We start from the raw sequence: 19,983 nt of genomic DNA on the forward strand, positions 1-19,983 counted from the left end.
GTGGCTGGTGCATTAGTTAGACCAAAAGGCATAACAAGGAATTTATAATGTCCAAATTGAGTTCTCAGTGCAATTTTGAAAATATCAGATATTTCTAATCGTACTTGATGGTATCCAGATATAATATCTATCTTGCTAAATATTGTGGCCCCTTGTAGTTTATCCATGAGGTCATCTACCCTAGGGATCAAATATCGATTCTTGATAGTAATCTTGTTTAGGGCACGATAATCAATGCACATCCTATAGGTGTTATTTTTCTTTTTAACTAATAGGACAGGTGCACCAAAAGGAGAACTACTGGGCCTAATGAGTCCTTGGGTTAACAATTCTTCAACTTGGGTTGGAATTTCTTTCTGTTCAATTTGATTATATCGATAAGGTGCTTTACATGATGGTGGTTGTGATCTAGGAATTCAGTCTATTTTATGATCTTTAGGACATGTAGGTGGTAAGCCAGGTGGTACGTCAGTAGCAAAACAATCTTTAAATTGTGAAAGAAATTGTGTGTGCCTGGGATGAATTTAATTATCCTTAGCTTCAATTTTATTCACCCATATTAAGTAGGGTTTTCTACATTTTCTTAATGCACATTTAGCCTGTGTGTGACTAAGTAATGGAAAAGTATCTAAGGTTTGCATACCATGTAATGTGATTTGTTTCCCATTAGAATGAATCATCATTGAATGCGTGGAATAATCTATATCGGGATTATATTTATGACGCCAAGGCATTCCTAAAATAATGTCACTAGATTGCAAAGGCACAACCAAGAAATTTCTACACTCAACATAATCACCAATTTTAATTTCTAAGTTATTAACTTCTTGTGTTCCATTGTATCTAGTACCTAAAAATGTAGCCTTGATGCTATAATGAGTTGAAACAGTATGTAAATTCAATTCTTTGACCAATTTTGCAAAAATAAAATCATGTGTGCTCCCGTCATCATGTAAAACAATCTTTTCTCTACCATGCACAAGACATTTCATCGTTAATTAAGAATAAGGATTTGGCATACCTAGTAAAGTATCTGAAGCAGTATCGATATCATCATCGTCTTCTGTAAAATCTGGCATTTCTTCATGGTCTTCATCTTCAGTCACTCCCAAGTAGTTGATGTGAATAGTTGGCTTTTTGGATTGACAATTCATCGCTAGATGTCCAGGTTAGTGGCACTTGTAGTAGACTAATGATTTGTCTTTGGAAACATTATTGGTAATATCTGGAAGTTTAGGAATGTTGGGATTTGGGTGGAAAGATGGCTTAGGATTTGGATTTTTGTTTGATGGTAAAGCAAGGGGTCGTGTCCAAGATTTACGAAAAGAAGATGGAACAAAGCGATTTTGATTGAATCTTCGAAAGTTAGAATTAAATTTCTTTGTACCGAAGTTACCATTAGTTGGGAATTGTTGTGGTCGCTTCTCTCGTCCTTGAATTTTGTCTTCAACATCATGGGCCAAAGAAATCGCATCCTCAAGGGTCATTGGCTTGAACATGTCTATCTTCGCATAAAAGTGACCAAGAAAACTAGACATAAACTTGCACTTGAGGATCGTCTCAGGTACATCTTCGAGCATTCCAAGTTGCAATAAGGCATTCTAGAAATGCTCGGTATATTGTGAAATAGGCACATGATCTCTTTATTGCAGAAGATCCCACTATTTGATTGCTTTTTCGTAGAATTGAGGTAGAAGAAAGCTCTACAAAATTTCTTTTGAAAAGCCTCTCAAGTAGTAGGACAATCAATACTTTTGCGGACAACAGTCCACCATAACGATGCTCTGTTCACTAAGTGGTTAGTGACACGCTTGAGTTTGTCTTTTTCGGCATACTGTTCTTCATGGAAATAATCATCAAAGTGACTGATAAAAGCGAGAATAGTCTTTTTGTCACGTAACCCATTAAAAGTACAGAATTTGAAATTTCTTTTACTTATCTTAGCTTCTTTCCTGATAGATTGTGCTTCAAGTGTCGCATCGATCGTACGTCATATAACATCTTCGGATTGCGGTCCATCTTGTTCAACAATAGATCGTTGAAGAGTGGCTACTTGAGCTTGCAAAGTTTGACATGGTCTTCGTACCTCTTGAAGATGCATCATAATTAGGTCCAATTTTTGCTCCACCATTGGTTCCAGCAAATCACCTTTGGCCATAAAATCTTCCATATTTTGATCAATCATCTTGCAAAACTTCAAACAACCTCACACATTCAAAATCTTTTTAATGGGATGAGCGTAGCCCAAAGTTGGGTTTACAAGGCTTGTTTCTTTTTTCTTTTTACGGGTACAAAAATTGATGAAATCCTTCTTCTAAGCGAATAAAATACTACGTGTATCAGTTTGCTTGCTGGAAATTGCATCTATCAAAGTGCAGATACAAACAAGGGCTTGCATGAAAGTTGGAAACAAATTTAGAATCAACTCACTATGAGCAATTGTTGTTGAGAAAGATGTTTAAAAGATAAGGTCTTTAACAAAGCTTAGCCTTAAGCTTAAGATTTTTAAATAAAAGCTTTGACTAATCAATTTGGTTACGATAGGACGTTAAGAGCTTTTTTACGACACCGACGACCTGTAGTATGTCCTCCCACCGTAGTCGATGAGATTTAGGGGCTTAAGCTTTATTATAAAGCTTATTAAGATTTATAAACTTGAATTGACTTATCTCTCTTCTTTGTTCTAAGAAAAAAAACGTGTTGATGAAAAAGCTTCCCGGGTACTCCTCCATCGACAAAAGAGTGGTCCTTCACGATCTAATGACATAGCAGGGGGTTCTTTACCACCAGGAACACGCTAGTATTAACAGATTGTTGTGAGACTGAATGTAGAGCCCATTCGTTCTAGGAAATTCATCTTCGCGTGAGATGGTAAGCGATTGGAAGCGCTTGATCTCAGCTTTTCTCTGATACCATTGGTGCACAAATCGGATGATGTATGTGTACGTAGCGAGTGCCAGAAGGTCCCCAAGAACAAAGAACTCTACTTTAAGCTAAGAAAACAAGAGGATAGACTTGCACAACATGAGGCAAAAAAGACCAATTGGGTACAATCTCCCGCCATGCCTTGCATGAGCACTTCACAAGGCATGTATTTATAAATTTATTCATCTCCAAGCTCAAAAATAGCCCAATTTTATAAATAAGCATACTTTTAGCTTTTGTGTTTAGTTTTTTCCAAATAAAGAATAAAGCAGTTGGGCGGCCCAAGAGTTGGGCTATGCCCAAATACAATGTCCAATAATAAAATATTTAAACTGTGCACCCATACACATACAAAATAATAAATATTTGTCAAGTGCTTCAATAAATAAGCACGCCTAAATAAATATTAGCACCATGCCTTTAATGATAAGATGTGCATCCATAAAAAATGATAATTTTTTCTAGGTAATTTGAATACATGCTATCGTCTAGTGCTTCCCAATGCCACCACCGCCTACTCTACATATCAATTGAAGCATTCACAATTGTTAGAAAATAATAAAATTAAACTGACAAAAGTGAATACCTAGCAATCTTCAGCTATAAAATAAATAAATGGGTTGGAACTCTGCTAACCGTAATTTAATAGAGTGCACTCTAAACTTATAAAAGTCCATTAATTTAAATATGTATTTTGCAGAATCACCCCCATTGTGGAGTCAACCTTGAGCACATTAAATTAACATGATGCCCGAAAAAGATAGGCATCCCGTCAACTTCTCACACAAGGAATCCACCTTGTGTACGAGCCCCAGCAAATAAATATAGTTTTACAAAATCCACCGCAAAACCTCACGGAATCCACCATGGAATAAAAAAACTCACAGAATCCATCTTGGAATATACCTCCTGGCATCACATTCTTTGACACCACGTGCCCGAGGATGCATCCATGCTTCACCCAAAACTGGCACTTCAAGGGCTTCAAGGAGAGATGATACAATCGACACCGTTCAAAGACACCACTCGAAGTCTGTCTAAGTGTTTCCTCCAAGTAGAGTGAACACACAAGTCATCCACAAAGAGCTCTAGCTCCTTCCTAAGGCATGTCTTTGAATATAGTTCATATCAGTCACATTGGAAGGTAGTTGACGCATTAGCCAACCCAAAAGGCATGACTATGTAGGCAAAGATGCCCCATTCAGTGGCGAGCACAATCTTATGCCTATCATTAGGATGCACTTGCACCTGATTGTATCCCGAGAAGCCATCCAAAAAAATGTAGGCCTCTTTTTTATCTACTCTCTCAAGTATGTGCTCAGTGTATGGCAATGGATAGCTATCTCTCTTTGTGGCCGCATTTACCTTCTTATAATTGACACACACTCTAATCTTTCCATTCTTCTTTAATATGACGACTATGGATGAAAACCAATATGTGTGTTCAATTTCATGGATGAATCCTACTCTCATTATCTTATCAAAATTTTCCTTGACATTGTGGGCATGCTTTGGATTCAAGGGATATGGTCTCTACTTGACCAATGCTACATCAGGTGTCATGGGTATGTTGTGAGTCACTACACTCAGGTCTACCCCTTTGAGCTCTTCTAGGGACCAAGCAAAGATGTCTATATACTCTCATAAGAGAGTAATGAGACTTTCTTCCTCTTCCCTAGTCAAGTCATTAGCTATAAAGATGGGTCTTGCCTAGCTAAATTGACCTCTTTGACCTTGGTGAGTCCTTTGATTGGTTTGCTTGCTTGTCCTTGTCATTTGGCTCCCATCAAGATCACCAACCTTTCTCCTTTTCTGAATTTCGTAAATCACTTTGGTAGGTCTTTCAATTTTCGTTGTTCTTCTATCAGTGTTTCCTTAGGCAACTTCTATCATTCCTCCCTTAATCCTTGGCATCTTAGGCAGACAGGTGGGTCCCCCTTGGTGCATCTAGTCTTGGAAAGTCGAGGTATCATAGGATCACTATCTGAGCTGACTTCCAACTCAAAATTAAACTCTTTGTCTTCGCTAGAAGAGGGAGTCTATCTTGGTGGTCGCAGCTCAGAAGTGATTATGTTCTAGCAGTGGTGCATCACTCGCTTGGGCTAGGCCTACCTGCTCATAGTCAATTGTTTAATTGCCTAAGAAGATGATGCCATTTCCCCTGTCTTCTACGACTCTCGCATTATGCATCTAGGGTCGGCCTAGTAGGAAGTCATAGTTCACCCCCTTCATGACTATAAAGTCAATAGAGAATTGGACTCCTACGATCTTCACTGGCCAAATTTTTAATGCGCCAAATGGTTTCACCTTCATTCGGTTGGCCAGTGTGACGTTAAACCTAACAGTCTCGACCGATGGGTTACCCCATGTGTAATGTGTCCACTAGTATCATCCAGGACACGTCTTAGCAGTCCGTTGGAAAGGATGTCTAGAAATCTCCACCCGGCACTCCCATGGAATGTTACATAATTTGCGATCTAGGTCTTCCCACGTCTGCCACGCAGTGGAAGTATCCTGACCGTTTCCACTTAGGATCGATCGGAATTAGGGTTTTCCTGATTGGTGATTACCTATCAGCAACTAGCCTCAGACCCAAGCGAACTACTTTACATAGAAACGCCAGGTCCGAAGCAGATTCACGCTGCACTTGGTTCAAGGAGAATGGGAAACGAGAGGGATGCAAAGCTCAACCTCTCTGCCATAAGGCATAGTCCCATTCCGTTCCCCTAAAACAGCGTAAATCGGTTAAGACATAACTTTAGGTCCTTGCTTTCATTATTCGTTCTCTTTGACGATCATCCCGCTGTTCTTCGAGATTTTGAGAAAATTTCCCGGCTAACCGGGACCACCCAACCGTAGGACAGACCCATGGCCCATCCTCCGCACTTTCCTTGATTTGTTTCAGTTATGTAATTATCTAACACATTAATTTTATATGTAACAATTAGCTTCTTTAATTAATCCATTAAGCACTGGTTCCTTCACGTAATCTTATTACGTGACACAGAAAAACAATATCAAACAAGTTCTTTATTAACATATCATCATTTTTATCTTTGAAATACAAGGAGTTCCGCCCGTAGACTTGTCCATAATCCGCCCGAAGGCTATCCAGTAATCCATAGGGATCACTATTCCAAGCTTCCGTCTGTAAACTAGTATGCGGGCCTCGAGATCCAATCCTGAGTCACGTTAGCCTCTTATGCAAGACCCGAAAGGCGAGGGATTTACGGCCAGAGTCCCCCCTGGCACCCAAGCGTCCTCCTGCTCCAAGTAGAGCTCAACGGAGAGACCTCTCGCGGCAGGTTCGATCCACATTCCCGGCGCGGTCAACAACCTCCTTGGTTAGGGTCAGGCAGGCAATCGGGGGTAACTGAAACTGCCTCTCCCTTCAGGCCTTCAACTTGAAGTATAGATATTCATTTAATTTGTAATTCATAAATCAAACAGTGCTCAAAAATCTCTAACAAGCATAAACATTTCCATTAATCGACCTTGTTGTTTGGCAAACTGCTAAAGATTTCTTTCCTTTCGAATGCATCAGCACTCGTTCCAAGGTGTCTTGCAACTTGGCAAGATCCCTTATATTCTGGGTTAGGGCATACTTTATTAACCCAACTTGGTCAACCCTAAAGTTCATTGGATACTTTAGTTTCCGGTTTTTAACTTTCCTTATTTAGAAGGATATCAAAGAATACATCCTTTTGAAAGATAACTTGCGTAAGGATCCACCATCCTTGTTGAGGGTATTTAACCTTCCTTCTGTTGAGAATCAGCAATCACACTCACTAAACAGCCTCTTTGTATGGAGCTTCAGGGTCAAGGATATGCAGGCTAACTTATCCCATATGCACAACGGTGCCTACTGCAGTTTCCTACTTTCCTATAAAGCATTGTACTTGCTTCCTTTCTTAAAAGCAATGAAAGTACTCTTTTCTTTTCAGTGAAGTGTCAATGTCATTGTCCACATACACAAGATTGTGTTTATGAGTCCAAGTCTCAATCTTGGAACCTAATTCACTTGTGTAACAAACAGTGTCTTTGTCTTCTCCATCATGAGTCCACACTTCTCATTTCATCCTCCATAGCTTCTGGTTTTGCCATGCTCTAGATCCCGCATTTCTCACATGGTATCAGAGCCCAGTCGGGCATGGCATAACTCCCTTCTCTGCTCTCTCAGTCCCTCTTAACCTCAGGTCAGCTCATGGTTCTCATCTTCCACCTCCATCTTCACTTGATCTTCTTGGTAGCCATAGCCACCTTGCACCTATCCTGCTTCAAGCTCTTAGATCTCTTCAATCAGACAAGATCTTGACAAGCTTTCTTCTGGAGAATTGTAACCCTACTCTTGGAGCTCCTCTCTATCACCTCAGAGCTCAACATTAGGCCATTTCAAGCTCAGCATTGTGAGTCTACACAGTTGCTGCCCTGTGTTTCTACTGTGAGAAATGCGGGATCTAGAGCATGGCAAAACCGGAAGCTATGGAGGATGAAAAAAGAAGTGTAGACTCATGATGGAAAGAACATTGTTTTTTACACAAGTGAATTAGGTTCCAAGATTGGACTTGGACTCATAAACATAATCTTGTGTATGTGGACAATGACATTGACACTTTACTGAAATGAAAAGAGTACTATCATTGCATTAAGAAAGGAAGCAAGTACAATGCTTTATAGGAAAGTAGGAAACTGCAGTAGGCACCATTGTGCATATGGGATGAGTTAGCCTGCATATCCTTGACCCTGAGACTCCATACAAAGAGGCTGTTTAAGTGTGATTGCTAATTCTCAACACCCCTCCTCAATCACAACTAGGAAAGGCACAGAGTGTGTAGAGGCTGTAATGAGAACCACCTGCAAAGTGTGGGCATACCACAGACATGGCAAAACACCAGAGGCTGTCGCAGAAAAAGCTAAGTGTGGGTACCATAAACATGGTGGACATCCAGAGGCTGTAACAGGGGCCTCACAAAGTGTACAGGGACTGTAATGCCAAGTTACATAAGGAGTTTACAAAGCTTATGGCAGGAAGCATTAGGGCAAGGAAGTACAAGGCTTTTAAAACAGTCTATCAGAATTATGAGAGTACAAGGACTGATGAGTCTTGTCCTTCCGATCCTGGTGGTCTTCATCTTCATCTTCTTCTTCCTTTGCTCCATTTTCTTCTTCTTCTTTGACTGCAACTAGATATGCCTTTTGGGATCTCTTTCTTGCGTGGCAGAACTTCTCGGTGTGTCCGGTCCTTTTGCAGAAGTCACAAAAGAGCTGATCCTTCTTGCCTTTGTACCTGTTGCCAACATATAATGCATGCTCATCTCTAGAGGTACTTGGTTCTTCTTTAGTTTTTAGCTTCTTTTCTTCTTCTAACAGTGATGCCTGGATATCAACAAGTTCAGGATTTGGCATGTTGATTAAAGTTGTTGATACATTATTATATTCAGGAGGCAAGATCTTAAGTAGAACACCGATGCAAACATCTTCATCCATTTTAATGTTGATTCCTGCAAGTTGAGTTAGGAGTCCTTCCATGTAATTAAGATGTGAGGCAAGTGATGTGCTGGACTTCAACAGCGTGTCAAGTCTTTTCCATGTATCCTGTGAGGTCTCACAGTTATCCACATGATGGATATAACTGTCGTCTAGCTCCAGTTTGATAATGGCCTGAGCTCTGTCATCATTCTTTTGCCAAGTAGTTGCAAGGTCCGTGTCCCGAGGTTTCTTCTCTTTGCCATTTGTGATGGCCTAGAGACCCTTCTTCATCAGGATGAGCTTGATGCGGGTTTGCCAAGTGTGAAACCCGACTCCTTTGAATCGAGCATTTGGAGAGTCTTTTCCCATGTTAGATTTACAGGAACAGTAGCAAATCAACTTCAGACTTATTAGATTTGAGCAACAGAAGAATTGATTGAGAGACACAAGTGCTAAAAAACACTAATTGAGTGTCAATGAATACCAAATCTGCAAAAGTCTTTTACTCTTTTAAAATCCAAGTGATCTTCCCCTTCTTGATTTGATGCTGATGCCTTCAGATCTGAGTGACAGTACTTTAATGAACTTCAGAGAGTATTGCTCAGTGATTAAAATCACTGTTGATAACTTCAGTGAGAGTAACAGTGAAAAATGTCAAGATTTTGAAGCTTTGGCTATGGTGGAATTAGGGTTTCTGAGACAGGGGCCTGGTTTTTCTCAGATTGCAGGAGCTACAGTGGATCATTTTCAAAATTTTTTATATGCCTAGGAAGCTGATTTCATGGGCTACCAAAGCCCTATCATAATCATCAAAATCGTGGATAGTATGCAGCACGCAGGCACGTCGAACAACAGCAGGCGCATTTCTGACAGGATTCCGCGATTTTCACAATGCTGAAGCCAGGGCGCAGTAATGTCATCGATTCTCATGCCAGGATGAAGTGCCTTGAGCATAGGAACAACTCCCTAGAAGAAATCGTGGGCTGAAATGGCCTGGTTGAAGAGTTATGGAAGCTCCAAGTAAGGTAGGTCCTGTCTGGCTATGGCAGACACAGAGCAGAGATTGGGGATTTTCACAATGCTGAGCTCCAGATGGTCCAATGTCCTGGATTGATGTGATACAGGGAAGCTTTGTGAGTTGGGGAATACTTTTCCAGAAGGAAGCTCCAAGAGATTTGACATGTGGAGTGAGATATAAGCAGCTCAATCTGACAGGGTGCTGCTGGCTATGGCTGCCATGGAAGCTTCAGTGAGAGTAGAGTTGGGAGATGAAGTCATGAGCTGACATTGAGCTAGACTGAGGTTGAAAGGAATCAAGAGAGGCTAGACAAGCAATGCCATGCCCAACTGGGCTCTGATACCATGTGAGAAATGCGGGATCTAGAGCATGGCAAAACCGGAAGCTATGGAGGATGAAAAAAGAAGTGTAGACTCATGATGGAAAGAACACTGTTTGTTACACAAGTGAATTAGGTTCCAAGATTGAGACTTGGACTCATAAACACAATCTTGTGTATGTGGACAATGACATTGACACTTTATTGAAATGAAAAGAGTACTATCATTGCATTAAGAAAGGAAGCAAGTACAATGCTTTATAGGAAAGTAGGAAACTGCAGTAGGCACCATTGTGCATATGGGATAAGTTAGCCTGCATATCCTTGACCCTGAGACTCCATACAAAGAGGTTGTTTGAGTGTGATTGCTGATTCTCAACATCTGCCATAGCCAGAAAGACCCTACCAACTTTGAGGAGCTGGATCTTGCAATAGAGGGCATAACTCTTCACGCTTTCTTCTACAAAGTTGTTCCCCAACTTCATGCGCTTCATCCTGGCATGAAAATCGACTACATTACTGCGCCCTGACCCCAGCATTGTGAAATTGCGGAAATCTGTCAGAATTGCGCCTGCTAACATTCGAGCTGCTACCGCCATCACTACAGGTCACGATGTTGATGACCATGATAGGGCATTGATAGCCCATCATTCAAGCTTCATTTTGATAAAAAAAGTTTTGAAAATGATCCACTGTAGCTCCTGCAAACAGCAAAAAACCAAGCTGCCCCCAGAAACCCTAATGCAAAAGCCATAGCCAAAGCTTCAAAATTCTGACATTTTTTCACTGTTTCTCTCACTAAAGTTATCAACAGTGATTTTAATCACTGAGCAATACTCTCTGAAGTTCATTAAAGTACTGTCACTCAGATTTGAAGGTATCAACATCAAATCAAGAAGGGGAAGATTACACTTGGATTTAAAAAGAGTAAAGGACTTTGCAGATTTGGTATTCATTGACACTCAGTTAGTGTTTTTTAGCACTTGTGTCTCTCAATCAACTCTTCTGCTGCTCAAATCTAATAAGTCTGAAGTTGATTTGCTACTGTTCCCGTAAGTCTAACATGGGAAAAGACTCTCCAAATGCTCGATTCAAAGGAGTCGGTTTTCACACCTGGCAAACCCGCATCAAGCTCATCTTGATGAAAAAGGGTCTCTGGGCCATCACAAATGGCAAAGAGAAGAAACCTCGGGACGTGGACCTTGCAACGACTTGGCAAAAGAATGATGACAGAGCCCAAGCCATTATCAAACTGGAGCTAGACGACAGCTATATCCACCATGTGGATAACTGTGAGACCTCACAGGATACATGGAAAAGACTTGACACCCTGTTCGATGCACAATCTAAATCATCAAAGTATGGTCTCCTGATTGAGTTCTTCAGGCTTGAAATGAAGTCCAGCATATCACTTGCCACACATCTCAATTACATGGAAGGACTCCTAACCCAACTTGCAGGAATCAACATTAAAATGGATGAAGATGTTTGCATCGGTGTTTTACTTAAGAGTTTGCCTCCTGAATATAATAATATATCAACAACTTTAATCAACATGCCAAATTCTGAACTTGTTGATATCCAGGCATCACTGTTAGAAGAAGAAAAGAAGCTAAAAACTAAGGAAGAACCAAGTACCTCTAGAGATGAGCATGCATTATATGTTGGCAACAGGTACAAAGGCAAGAAGGATCAGCTCTTTTGTGACTTCTGCAAAAGGACCGGACACACCGAGAAGTTCTGCCATGCAAGAAAGAGATCCCAAAAGGCCTATCTAGTCGCAGTCAAAGAAGAAGAAGAAAATGGAGCAAAGGAAGAAGAAGATGAAGATGAAGACCACCAGGATCGGAAGGACAAGACTCATCAGTCCTACTCTCATGATTCTGATAGACTCTTTTAAAAGCCTTGTATTTCCTTGCCCTAATGCTTCCTGCCATAAGCTTTGTAAACTCCTTATGTAACTTGGCATTACAGTCCCTGTACACTTTGTGAGGCCCCTGTTACAGCCTCTGGATGTCCATCATGTTTTGGTGTCCACACTTAGCCTTTTTTTTTTGCAACAGCCTCTGGTGTCTACCATGTTTGTGGTGTGCCCACACTTTGCAGGTGGTTCTCATTACAGCCTCTACACACTTTGTGCCTTTCTAGTTGTGATTGAGGAGGGGTGTTGAGAATCAGCAATCACACTCACTAAACAGCCTCTTTGTATGGAGCTTCAGGGTCAAGGATATGCAGGCTAACTTATCCCATATGCACAATGGTGCCTACTGCAGTTTCCTACTTTCCTATAAAGCATTGTACTTGCTTCCTTTCTTAAAAGCAATGAAAGTACTCTTTTCTTTTCAGTGAAGTGTCAATGTCATTGTCCATATACACAAGATTGTGCTTATGAGTCCAAGTCTCAATCTTGGAACCTAATTCACATGTGTAACAAACAATGTCTTTGTCTTCTCCATCATGAGTCCACACTTCTCATTTCATCCTCCACAGCTTTCGGTTTTGCCATGCTCTAGATCCCACATTTCTCACACCTTCATGTGAATCAATCACAAAACTATAAGACTTCCTACTTGCTACGCAAGTCCTGCATCGTAATATACGATGAAATAATCCATTTTAGTTTCTTTAAGCCGGACCTAGGGTCTCTTTTTAAGAACCTCAGGGACAAACCCTAGCTCTTTTACATTTACGAATTTATTGACCCTACAATCAGGGAAGATAGTCAAGTGTTTAAGGTATAAAGGTTTCTTGGTATTTAAATCATTCCCAAGGCATATTTTTCAGCATAGGTATTTCTAAGTTTACATTAATTTGGTTATCTTTTAGAAGGTAATATTGAGATCACCTCGGCACGATTTGTTATCCTTGTGACAATTGATTTTTGAGTCCTAAACTTTAATGCTTTGGCGATTTGGCCCTTTCTTGTGTAAAGCGGCATGGACTGTCGCTCTTTTGAATTTTGCTTCCATGGTCGGATCTTCCTCTTCTTCTTCTTCTTATCTTTGCATATTGGCAATGTAGGCGGTTCTTCCTCTTCCTCGGGTAGCGGCTCCTTGACCACGGCTTGTTCCTTGAAAAGGCGCTTGGCGATGTCCTCCACCAAGCTTGGGACATTGCCTCTTGAAGTGACCGGGTTCATTGCAGTGGAAACAACGGAGGTTTCGGCCATTACTTTGAGTAGGAACAAAGTTGTTGACGTTATTCATCCTTGCTTTCTTTCTTTGTCCCTGATTATGACTTTGAACTCTCTTCATTTGAGGTCTGAATGCTCCTCTGTTCAGGTCATTATAAGACCAAGTTTTGTTACTCCTTGGTCTAGCTTGCACCTCCTGAATTATAGGCGCCGCTCGAATGAGTGCATACTGAAGATCTGATGGACGCATAGATTCGCGACAGGTATTTACTGGTGGATTTAAGCCCGCACAAAATTTGGACACCTGCTGTGTCATGTCCATCTGTGGCGCATACTTTAAAAGTGAAACGAATTTAGAGTAGTATGCGTCAAGAGTGAGTCCTAGCTGTTTTAGCTCGTAGAACTCGTTCATTTTCTGCGTGCGATATGCAGGTGGTAAGTATCTTCCCTGCACGGCTTTCTTCAGCTTCACCCAAGTAATGGATCCCTCTGCAATCCCTTGATCCCTGCACCATTGCTTCCACCAAAGTCTGGCTCCGCCGGTGAGCTTTAACTTGGCGAGCATAGCCTGATTGGCGGGTGCAGTACCGGCTACTTCGAAGTAATCCTCCATGGATTCAATCCAAATTTCAGCATCAGCCTAGACGAATTTGCCTCTTCCATCAAACTCGGGTGGCTTAATCTGCTTGAGAAGGAACTTCTTCTCCTGGATCACAGCAGCACTTGATGTAGGAGACGAATTAGGAACCTGTACCTGGGGTTGTGCCTGAATAAAGGTTTTCGTAATGTTATTATACGATAATCGATGTTAGCTTATATGACATCTTTAATTCGGCTATCTCATAAACAATGTAGCTACTTAACTTTTTATCAACTCTTATACACAGCCAGACATTGATAAAAAGAAGTCTTTATTTGTATTTACATGGGCATAGCCCTTTTGAATACAATGTTCCTTGTGATGATAAGTCAATTGTTACATTTAGTTTGGGGAGAACAACGTTGTATTGCATTTATCTACAGGAACTATGTAATAGTAGGGTTTTGGGTCATGGATCGTTAGGAATCGATAAGTCATTGGAAGTTCAGGATATCCTTTCTGTTGGAATCCATACTTCTCATGGCGGCCCAACACTTTAATCCTGTCGGCGGGGATTACACGGGTTACTTCCTCATATACATATGAGTTCATTTCAACCCTCCGACCTCGAATATGTAAAGTCGAATTTACGTGAGCTTCCACAAAAATGAACAGTTTCACCACCTTCAAGTCTTCCAACCACTTGATCCTTTTTAAGTTGATCTGTAGATAAGCAAACCGGTGGGCGGCTATATAATAGATTCCTGAAGCACCCGTCCATCTTCGTTCCATGTACAAAGGTGATGGATTATAGATCTGCTCCAGGATGTTCATCATCCCAATTCTTTGTCGATAAAGCGGAGAATGCATTGCAGTCATAAACATGACCTGAAATACCAAAAACTTGTTCCACGCTTCGTAATTCTGCAAGACAGTGTTGAAGGTAAGGAAATGTTTAGACAGCAACAATTTCTTTACTTTCTTTTATTGAGATCTCATAAAAATAATTCCGCTATTGTTCGGCTCTGATACCAACTGTAACGTGTCCACTAGTATCATCCAGGACACGTCTTAGCAGTCCATCGGAAAGGATGTCTAGAAAGCTCCACCCGACACTCCCATGGAATGTTACGGGATTTGCGATCTAGGTCTTCCCACGTCTACCATGCAGCGAAAGTATCCTGACCATTCCCACTTAGGATCGATCAGAATTAGGGTTTTCCTGATTGGTCATTACCTATCAGCAACTAGCGTCAGACCCAAGCGAACTACTTTACGCAGAAACACCAGGTCCGAAGCGGATTCACGTTGCACTTGGTTCAAGGAGAATGGGAAACAAGAGGGATGCAAAGCTCAACCTCTCTGCCATAAGGCATAGTCCCATTCCGTTCCCCTAAAATAGCGTAAATCGGTTAAGACATAACTCTAGGTCATTGCTTTCGTTATTCGTTCTCTTTGACGATCATCCCGCTGTTCTTCGAGATTTTGAGAAAAGTTCCCGGCTAACCGGGACCACCCAATCGTAGGATGGACCCATGGCCCATCCTCCGCACTTTCCTCGGTTTGTTTCAGTTATGTAATTATCTAACACATTAATTTGACATGTAACAATCAGCTTCTTTAATTAATCCGTTAAGCACTAGTTCCTTCATGTAATCTTATCACGTGACATAGAAAAACAATATCAAACAAGTTCTTTATTAACATATCATCATTTTTATCTTTGAAATACAAGGAGTTCCGCCTGTAGGCTTGTCCATAATCCGCCCGAAGGCTATCTAGTAATCCATAGGGATCACTATTCCAAGCTTCCGCCCGTAAACTAGTATGCGGGCCTCGAGATCCAATCCCGAGTCACGTTAGCCTCTTGTGTAGGACCCAGAAGGCGAGGGATTTACGGCCAGAGCCCCCCTGGCACCCAAGCGTCCATCTGCTCCAAGTAGAGCTCAACGGAGAGACCTCTCGCGACGGATTCGGTCCACATTCCCGGCGCGGTCAACAACCCCCTTGGTTAGGGTCAGGCAGGCAGTCGGTGGTAACTGAAACTGCCTCTCCCTTCAGGCCTTCAACCTGAAGTATAGATATTCATTTAATTTGTAATTCATAAATCAAACAGTACTCAAAAATCTCTAGCAAGCACAAACATTTCCATTAATCGACCTTGTTGTTTGGCAAACTGCTAAAGAATGATTCTTTCCTTCCGAATGCATCAGCACTCGTTCCAAGGTGTCTTGCAACTTGGCAAGATCCCTTATATTCTGGGTTAGGGCGTACGTTATGAACCCAACTTGGTCAACTCTAAAGTTTATTGGATACTTTAGTTTCCAATTTTTAACTTTCCTTATTTAGAAGGATATCAAAGAATACATCCTTTTGCAAGATAACTTGCGTAAGGATCCGCCATCCTTGTTGAGGGTATTTAACCTTCCTTCTTGTGAATCAATCACAAAACTATAAGACTTCGTACTTGCTGTGCAAGTCCTGCATCGTAATATACGATGAAATAATCCATTTTAGTTTCTTTAAGCCGGACCTAGGGTCTCTTTTTAAGAACCTCATGGACAAACCCTAGTTCTTTTACATTTACGAATTTATTGACCCTACAATTAGGGAAGATAGTAAAGTGTTTAAGGTATAAACATTTATTGGTCTTTAAATCATTCCCAAGGCATATTTTTCAGCATAGGTATTTCTAAGTTTACATTAATTCGGTTATCTTTTAGAAGGTAATATTGAGATCACCTCGGCACGATTTGTTATCCTTGTGACAATTGATTTTTCAGTCCTAAACTTTAATGCTTTGAGGTTAGGTAAATACAATTAATCTTCATTTTTCCTTGCAAACAAAACTCATGCCAAATAACAATCTTTTCCTTACTAAGATATGCAATTAGCAATGATAACTTCCTAGAATTCAAGCAACGTAAGAAACCTTTCATGAATTTCATCTTCTACGATGATTCGTTGCATAAAGGAATAGGGGCTAATGGTGCAAGATGCAGTTTTTATACCTTCAAGATTTAGCCGAAATATACTACTACAGTAGTTAGGCAGATAATCTTGCTCGTAATTTGTTTCAAAGCATGATGCTATTTGAAAGAAACTATGTTTATTATATTATCATTTTTTGCATGTTTAATTAAACTAAACTCCTTCATCGTAAATAACTAGGACAAAAATATATCTTATCCCAGACAATTCATCTTGCATGATTAAATTAAAACCGATATAAAACCAAGAAGGAAAAACCTGGTTTTGAGGTGAGATATCCACATGGATACCGAGAGATGACCCTCCCGCAGCTACTCCTTGGACTTTCTTAGGCGGTATCGCAGTTTGAACGTGAAGGCAGTTTTTACTCTTTCTTTAGGATTTCCACCGTCTCTCTTTCGAGGCAAGAAGTTGTTCAAAAAGTTGACCACGAGAAGGAATAATAAGACCTTTAGGTTCTTAGATTCTTTGGAGAGGGAAAGGTTTATAAAGCCTAAAAAGGCCCTATAGGGTATATACACGGCAAAAACAATTGTGCGTGAGTGTGGCTTCGCAACATACACACCTTGAGAGATTTTTGGGCATGGGAGTGAAAGGACTTAGGGGTTTTCAAACCTAGGGGGAAATTTTGAAGGGTAACACAAGGGATTATAGCATGGGGAGAAGGTGTGAAGGAAAAAGGGTACACGGGGGTAAGGGCTTAGGGGGTGTGTTAAAAGGAGTATGGGGGGTGGAAGGGAAAAAAAGATTATGAGGGGGGGTGAAGGGTAAAAGGAATATGAGTATAGGAGGGGAGGGTTGAGGGTTTTAAAAACCCGGGGAAAAATGATGGAGTAGAAGGGTTATGGGTATAGGAAGGGGGGCTTAGAGGAGCCCCCCCTTAGAAGCTTCAAGAAGCTTCTTGAAGCTTCTATGGGGGTTTTAGGGGGCCACGTGGGGGGTTGGTGGCAGTCGTCAAAAGGCCGCCTTGGCGGTGTGTAGGCGAATGGATGGCGGCAGGGTGTCTCCTTATCTTGATCTCCTCGACGGCGACCGGCCAGCTCTCACTTGCCCACTGTATCGGCTCCTTCTCTCCCTCATGGCTACTGTCAGCAGCACGGCGAATCAAACCTCTCTCTCTCTCTTATGACAGGTGGGGCAGCACTCTGTCCTTCCTTCTCCTCTGAAACCCTGCGGCCCTCCCTCTTTAAATAGGGGAGGGGAGGGAATCCTCCCCCCTTGATGTGTCCGCCTACATGGCGAGGGGCCTGAGCAAGCTCCAGCGAGGAGCTTGCTGGCTCCCTACCCCCATTGCCCTTCTAGCTTGACGTGCTACCGCGTGAGGAGGCAAATCGACGTGCTGTCGCGTGAATATATATTTGATATATAATACACCATGTTTGGAGTACTGCATGGCTTAGCACGCTAACTCCCACTCCCCTGTCTACGATTCCCTTTCTTATGACATCTCCAAGAGCTAAGACTGGTAGGACTGGATGCATCTCTATGCCTTTCCAAAAGGCATTTATGTGTAAGGACTTAGGTACGGAGTACAGCGTTAGGCTAGGTATTTGTGTTTCCATGTCGTGCTCGTGCAAGTTTGTGGCAACTTGCTCATTTGATTCTTCAACCCATTGTTTCAACTCTTGTCATAGCATTGGATGCTTCCTAAGCTAGTATCCTAAGCTTAGAGTCACAGGGGTGGTCATCAATGTATTAAGGAGGTTCCTGGGCAATGGCCTTGACTAGTTTGCTGGCCCATAGCATTTAGACTCTATCTAAGTGGCACTACTTGTGGTAGAGTCGCATCCCTTGATTTTAGTCATGGGGGTGGAACTAATGTGCTTATGCTTGAGAGATCATCAATCTCATCTTCTAGTATAGGCTTAGCATATTTGAGGTGCTCTTGGGCTTCTTTCACCCACTCCTTCACCTTCTCAATGGCTTTGAGATGGCACTTCGGGTTGGGGTAATCCCCGACCCTAGCACTTCCCATCACAGTTATCTTCGGAGCTAACATTTTTGCCTCTACGTCAGTGACCTTCTGTCCAGTAAGTAATGTTGTGGCACTTTCAGTTTTGAGTGTGACCTTAGTGTTTGGTCTCTTCTTCCTCTGTCTTTGACTCTTCTTTTTTATTAAGGTTGTGTCGAGTTTTCTAGGCCATGGTAATGATATGCGGGCTTGTATTGTTTGTACACGTGTCATGGCATGCAACAGGATGGGTGTGGCCTCCACATTGAGTGTCTCGACACCGAATAACCCCAAGGGAACCGATGGCTTGTTTTCCAAACTAGAGGATGGTTTCCTTCTAGGGAAATCTACAAAGAGATGAGTGATTCCACACTCAATGCATCTTAGGTCAGCCTTGTCTCTATTAGCTTGCTCCCTCTCGGGGCAGCGTGAAGAAAAATGTCCCGGGTGATCACAAGTCCAACACACAATTGGCTTTTGTGTCAACCCTCCTAGCCCTCTACCTCTCCCTGTACATAACATCATCATCGGTACTGGTCGGTAGTCACTGCGTTGCCTTCTTTATCGTATGATACATAGGGGTTTACATAAGGCTCATCACCGTTCGGCTCCTCCACATAGTGGAGTGGAGTATCACTCGGTGGATGGATTGCGTAGGTTCCAGGTGGTCTAGGGATACCTGTAGGGTTTATCTCTATCCTAGGGATGGTTAGTTTAGCTTCATCTCGGGGGGTCACTCATGAGTATGTGTACATATAACGTGAGCTCAAAATAAGAGGTTTTTACAATACAATTTTTATACATTTTTTACATACAGAAGATTGTCATGTAAAGAGGTTACTTATAGATTGAATAGAAAAGGGTTGTGTTTTATTTAAGAAAATTCATAGATTAGGATATTTATAAATAGGCCATGAACACACGTTATATAGAGAATATATATATAGTGAACCCCCCAAGAGCATCATTAGGTGCTGGGAGGGCCAATGGGGCTCCCCTTCCAAAGAAGTATGGCAACTTGTTCGCAAGGTAGGGTTGACCAAGGCTATGAGTATTGGAGTCTCCGGGGTAGTCGACAATGCATGGTGTCATGGTTGAACCTACCACAATTAGCACAAGGTCATGACCTAGGGTCCTGACACTCAATTAGCTTGTGGTTTCCACCACAATGCACGCATTGGATGTGTGGGCACGTTGGTCATCTCATCATCTCTTGCAATTTGGCTATTTCCATCTTCATCTCTGCTAGCTCTTGTCTTAAATTAGTGCTCTTCCCTTTATCCTGAGCGCTTGGGCCTGATCTCTCACTCGGTGTTGAGGCCCTCTTGGAATTCCTGGAGGTGGACTCTTCTTGATTCGAGCTCCTAGAGCTTCTCTCCTTAAGGTGGTCATCGACTCTAATAGCTTTTTCGAAGACCCTTGTCAGTGCATCTCACTGCAAGCTTGAGTTACCGGCCAAGGCTTTGTAGAGCTCTTCACTTCGTATTCCATTGATGAACACTATGGATACCACTCTTTTAGTTAGTGTCTCGCTCATAAGGATTCTCTTGAAGAGGCGCCTCACATGGGTCACGTAATCTCAGATGTCTTCTTTCTC

The sequence above is a fragment of the Lygodium microphyllum genome, chromosome 18 (assembly GCF_053477565.2).
Source record: "Lygodium microphyllum isolate KBCC chromosome 18, Lygodium_microphyllum_v1.1.10, whole genome shotgun sequence".
NCBI classification, from domain to species: domain Eukaryota; kingdom Viridiplantae; phylum Streptophyta; class Polypodiopsida; order Schizaeales; family Lygodiaceae; genus Lygodium; species Lygodium microphyllum.